We start from the raw sequence: 6,000 nt of genomic DNA, 5'->3' as shown, positions 1-6,000 counted from the left end.
GCTTCTACCTCCCTCTCCCCTGTCCTGCGGCCTCACTCTCCCCTGGGCTCACGCACTCATCCAGTCTCCTGTCTGTTCTCAAGTGTACCAAGCTTTTTTCTGCCTTAGGAGTTTGTGCATGCTTGTCCTCTGTCCTCTCCTTCTCTTCACTCCCAATTTTTTCCAAGATTGATTCCTTTTCATCCTTCAGTTCCCAGTTTAAATGTCACCTCCTAAGAGAGACCTTTTTTGACCACTCAGTCTCAAGTAATGACACAATTTGTAATTATTGAGTTGCTTGTTTGTTCCCTGGGTTATTGTCTATTCTCTTGTCAGAGTTGTTCAACACTGTGCCCCCAGCTTGGCACACTTTAGGGCCTTGTAGCAGTCAGAGCAGGCTCAGCTAGGCGGCAGTGATGAACAACTCCCAAATCTTAGTGCCTTCAAACCACAAAGGTTTGTTTCTTAGTCATGCTAAATGTCATCGCAGGTTGGCAGAGGGGCTGTGCTCATTGTAGGGTCTCAGGCTGGTGGAGCAGCCACACTCCCAAACATTCCCAGTGACTGTCCCATAGAGACCAGAGCTCTGGAGGGTCTCGTGTTAGCAAATAAATTCTCCAGCCCCAAAATGATTTATGTGTCACTTCCGCTCACAAGTCACTGGTTAGAGCTAGTCACACAGCCTCACACAATGACAGCAAGCTAGGAAGTTCAATCCTATCCAGTGCCCAGGAGAGAGAAGTGGAAATATCTGCCCAACAGCAGTAAAGACTCACACAATACTCAGTAAATACTTTTGAAAATGGGAGTGTCTAGAATGTTCTTTCCACAGCTACAGTGGGTTAGAGGGACCTTACAGGGTCCTGCTGGGGATCTTGTATTCCTGCTGCTTAGGCCCCTGGCTCTGCCGGGAGTCAGAATTCCCACAGGAGAAGCTCAGCAGATGAGAGTATCCTCTGAGACCTGACATGAGCAATCCCAGTGGCAGTCGTGGCCGGTGGCCTCTCAGTGCTCTTCCCCTGGTGGGACATGTTCCTGGGCTCGTGTCCTCGGTGAGACAGTCCCTCACTGTCTGGCAGGGTCCTTTATTCCACTCTGAATCTACCACACTCAGCTAGGGCCTGGCATGTCCAGGAGCTGAATAGATGATCCTACTGGTGGAGTCCCAGTAGAATCCCTGAGTACAGGGCCTGAGGTTTGGAGTTGAGGGGTGGGAGGCAGAGGATGAGTGTAGCATTTCTCAAAAAGCCCAGTGCATCCTGCATAACATCACATTACTAATACAAAGGAATGGCAGTTACACAGCCCAGGAAAGTGAGAAAACCCCCTGTGCCTGCTGTGGGTCCTGGGGGTGTGGGAACAGGAAAATCCTGGTCTGTCCATGACCCTGATCCTGTTCCCTTAACTACTGATTTCCCTTGGGCAGGCTGCTGCAGCCAGGTCTCCTGTCTAAACTTGCATTTGATAAAACAGCATCACCAGAGCAGGTCCTTTTCACCAGGCTGCACACACCACTGGTTGCTCTATGGTGGTGTCCCACAGTCCCAGATACAACAGGCCTTGAGAGGGAATGCTGACCCTAGGTTGGTTATAACATGCTTAAGTGTACATCTTGGCCTCTGGTGGCAATCACAATTTAAGCTAACGTTTGTTGAGCACTCACCAAGTTCCTAGTACTGTACTGAGAGCTTTATAGGTAATCTCATTTAAATCTTCACACCTATAGTGTGAAGGTACTGCTCCTATTGGGCAGCTGGGGAAACTGAGGCCCACAGAGGCTAAGTAACTTCCTAATTAACTGCTGCTTATATGGCAGAGCCCTCCTTTGAACTTATGCTGATTGCAAACCTGTGCACTTAATTATTACTCCATAGGAAAAAGACATTCTTCTATTTACTAGGATATTCTTCTGGTTACAGTTTTTTGTTAAGCCTATTACTTAAGACTAAAGTAAATCTTCTGTGCTTTTTGATACACTTGGTGGTGGAGGGCCTGGACCTGTTAGTTGATTATACATAGCAATCTAATCAAGGCACAAAGCCTCGCATATAATACACATGTATCCTAATGTTTAATTATCAACAACGAAGGAATTAATTACACGGTGCTGCTACTGTGGATATCAAATTGAACAAGAGAGTTTCCTTCCCTAGAGATTATAGAGGCTGACATTTAAACAATTAATTGCGATACAGTGTTGCGTGTAGGGGTCAACGGGGCCACAAATCCTGCGGAGGCAGAGTGAGGGGTTGGGGGAAGATTCAGCTCTAGGAAGGTGCGGTTAGTTAGGAAAATCAACCCAAGGTTAAGCTCTATTTGGATAGAAAATTACAAGTTCCCGGACTTTGCAGGACAACGACGGGGGCAGGTTGTGGGAGAAAAACCTGTCTGTCGGCCATGAGCTTGTCTACTGCATTTCCTGCCTCAAGGCTACCGCTGGGGTTAGGACTCTGGCCCTTGTATGTGACCTGGGTCAAGTTATTGCTAGGCATTGGTCAAGTAACTGCATTACTGCTAATGGGATGTCATTAGCCAAGCGAGTCGTGGCGGCACGAGGAGCTCCCGCCTCAGGAGCCCCTGGCCGGCGTCCCGACAGCCGCCTGGACCCTTCGACACCCGCGCACTATATCGTAATTTTCCTATGTTTCTCTAGATCAGGTCTGCTCCTCTCTTTTGCTTTCCACTACTTTGGCCTCGCCCTGACCCAAATCCAGGAGGGGAACGCCCTCCGCCCGCCCAAGCCGGGAGTCCCCAGACCCGCTCCAACTCCTTCACTGCAGCAGCGGTCACGTGCAGCCTGTCCGGCCGCGGAAAAGAAGAAGGAAGTGGAGGTGGGTGGGGCAGGCGCGCCGAGCCCGCCCCTCCCGCGTGAGACGGCTTCTCCTTGGCGAAGCCTTCTCCACGGCCTCCCGAGGCTTGGAAGCTCCGCTTCGGATTGGCCAATAGGCTCTCGATGGGCGTGGCCTCCAGGGAGAGGGCGGGAACGGAAGAGAGGGCGCGCTCCCGGGAGGCAGGGTTGCCTAGGCGACGCCGGGGGCGCGCTCGTGGGGTGGGAAGGGAGCCGGGGCTGCTCAATGACAAATCGGCAGGGGACGGCTGGGGTCCGGCCCCGCGAGGAGGAGAAGGAGAGGGCGGGGCGGGTTTAAGAGCCGCGGGCCTGGTGCGGACGGCCAAGGCGACGCGGGACAAGTCCCAGGTGAGCGTGTCCGCGCTCTGGCAGGGCCCCCTCCGGGCGGGGTGGGGCGCGGGCTGGGGAAGTAGGTGCGCCGCCCTGTGCTGTGGCCGGCGGCCGGACACGTCGCGCCCGGAGCCTGGGGGAAGGCGACGCCGGGGCAGTGGCCCCGCTCGGCTCCGGGCGGTCCTCTGGAGAAAGCCTCCAGGCCTCCCAGACTGGCTTGGGGCTGAGGAAGTGGGGGCGGCGCCCCAGCCTCTCCCTTTTTGCCGCTCCTTTCCTTTTCCCACAAATGGCCTCTGCTTCCACTTCCTGCCCTTTTGGGCCTCCAGCCCGAGGATGGTCCACTTCCTTAGTGCCTGAGTTGCGGCTGTGGGCAGGGTCAGGGCCATAAGTGTTGCAAAACTTATTAGTACCTTAAGAACTTGCACTTGGACTGAAGTGGGGCCGTGTTCCAAAAGTTGTTTGGTCTAATTGTTTGTTTTTGTGCTCCCTTGCAACTGAGCGTAAAGTTGTTTTTTTGACTCCCCGGCCCCCCGGTTCCTTACTGATAGGGGCTGGCACCGAAGGTGGCGTCTGATAGAGAGCACCATGGACTTGAACTGTTTGTCTGGACGAGGCTGCAGCACCTCTCTTCTTGCCCTCTTGTAGGTGTACTATAAGGTTATCCGTGGTTGGTTCAGAACTGCTAGTGGCGGACGGAGCTGCGCCCAGGCTGTTTGTTTGAGCAGTGTGCTTTCTGTGCTAATTTTCGGGTGAATACTGGAAACGTTGGAACTTGGATGTTGTTATCAGGTGACTCTTCTGGGGAGAAGTTGTGTCTGGTGGACTGATTGAGGACTGCCAATGGTGGAGACTTGGCTGTTTCTTCATTAGAGTTATCTGTGACTCTATTGCAACCCTCGAAGAACAGTGAACCTTCTGCTTTGTCCTAGTTTCCTAATCTTCCTTCTTTTTGTTAAGTTTTAGGGATGGATAGCGGGCACTGATTATCAGAGGGGCTAGTGTATCTTTTAGATGTGTAAATGACCCATGTTCTAGGCAGAGCAACAAGATTCTTGGATGTCAAAGCTCGAAACAGTTAAAGTCAATGTTCCTTAAACCTGAAGCAATACAATTAGAATATTGAAGTTCTCAGAAAAATGGGGTGGCAGTGAAAGGTAGTGTTGACTATTGGGAAGAGGAGGAGGGCAGACTGTGAAGACCTGGGTTTGATGCTGGTTCTGAAATTATTAGTGGTGTGATCTTGAGCACGGCCTTTCAACTCTCTGTGCGGCAGAGTCCACAGCTGTAAAAAGGTGATAGTGGGTATCCTGCTTGTTAGGATTAAGCGAAATAAGGAATGTATAAGGTGTTCTTTGTGGTGGTGGGGGTGGGATGAAGGTAGGGGTGGGAATAAGGCTGGGGATACACATCCCTCGTGTGTGGTTTTAGTCGTGTCAGCTAGTTTGCTTTCTTCTGACCACATCTGGGTCTTTCCTTCCTTTTCTATTCATGGTATTTCCCATTGGAAACAGTAGATGCTCTTATCTGAGATCTCAGCAAGATTTCCCTGTGCCCGAGGAGTAGAACCTTTCCCAGGATTTTGTGTGGAAAAAAGTAGGGGTATAAGTTACTAGATACCTTTTGGGAATATGGGACCTAGACACATAAAGATAGGAAAACAAGAATTAGAGCCTTAAATGAGATCTAAACGGGTCTTGGTGGAAGAAGTGGAAAGGTTCTCAATTCTTGTGTTAATTCTTCAAGGTTCTTTCCTTGGCTGAAGATGGCTTGAGACTCTGGAAATTTTTAAACCAGAGAGTTGACATCATCCTTTGTGCCACATCACCCACTCCCACAATACCTCTTTGCATTCAGTTACTAAATTCTTATCCACTCATGGAATTGATGTAAGTTAGAAACATCATTGGAGACCTTTTCTTGAAAGCTAAATTTGGAGACAATATAACAAACCAAAACTACAGTGTTGAAAGAGATCTTGGTGAACTCTTCTGAGGTTTCCAGTGTAATTTTTCTCAGGATGATATGCAAGAGTCCCATTTTTCTTTGGCTCCGATGACTTCTAAACAAATAGCCCTTGCTGTTAGATATGCAAGATACTTGGATTTTTTTTTTTTTTTCAGTGAATACATATTGCTGGGGTGTCTGAATCAAAGAGAGTGGAGTACCAGAGAAAATGGAACTCTTCCCTAATCGTGTGGAGGAGAGTGGAGTGGGTAAGGAGGTAGAGAGAAATTGACATTTATTGAGCATCGGCTGTCTGCTTGGCACAGACTCGCTGATCTAACCAATACCAGATAAATATCTGGCCTTGGAGATTTGACCATGAGCTGTTTCCTTTAGCTCTTCTGTTCTTTTGGTACCTAGGAAGACAAATAGGCATGTATATGTGTACATATCCGTAGATGTTCCAAAAAGTAGGCCAGTAGGCAAGAAGCTATATGAATTTTTGGATGAGTGAGAGCAGAAAGAGAGCTGAAGAGAATATGGAAGCTCAGTGTCAAAGAGGAAAGGTATACGTGGTTATTACAGCAACTACAAAATGCCAGCCAGCTCTCAATTTCAAGTTTTTGTTGCTCTGAAAAAAGTAACTGCTTATAATTTTCCTGAGTGTTGTCTCTTATGGTTGTAGACTCTTTTGGGAGTTTTTGCTTTTTTTTTAATTGAAATCTAAATGAAGAAAAAGGTGCTATTGATAATTGCTAACACAATCATGTGTCACTTAATGATGGGGATATGTTCTGAGAAATGCTTCATTAGGTGATTTTGTCGTGCGAACATCATAGAGTGTACTTACGCAAACCTAGATGGTGTAGACTGTACACGCCTAGGCTGTATGGTACTAA

General features: G+C 48.9%; 1 protein-coding gene across 7 annotated transcripts in view; it reads left to right on the top strand.

The window, feature by feature from the left end:
* Positions 1-3,036: 3,036 nt before the first annotated feature.
* RALB (RAS like proto-oncogene B) overlaps positions 3,037-6,000 on the top strand; it is a 42,366-nt gene continuing 39,402 nt past the window's right edge. For 6 of the 7 annotated variants that reach the window (XM_058548798.1, XM_058548804.1, XM_058548799.1 and 3 more), the window contains exon 1: positions 3,037-3,175. The gene's annotated coding sequence lies outside the window, so the exon portion shown is untranslated. Of the gene's footprint in view, positions 3,176-5,277; positions 5,371-6,000 lie in introns of all 7 variants that reach the window. The other variant, XM_058548802.1, reaches the window with a different exon arrangement.

The sequence above is a fragment of the Diceros bicornis genome, chromosome 10 (assembly GCF_020826845.1).
Source record: "Diceros bicornis minor isolate mBicDic1 chromosome 10, mDicBic1.mat.cur, whole genome shotgun sequence".
NCBI lineage: Eukaryota > Metazoa > Chordata > Mammalia > Perissodactyla > Rhinocerotidae > Diceros > Diceros bicornis.
This window is presented reverse-complemented; position numbering and strand designations above follow the sequence as displayed.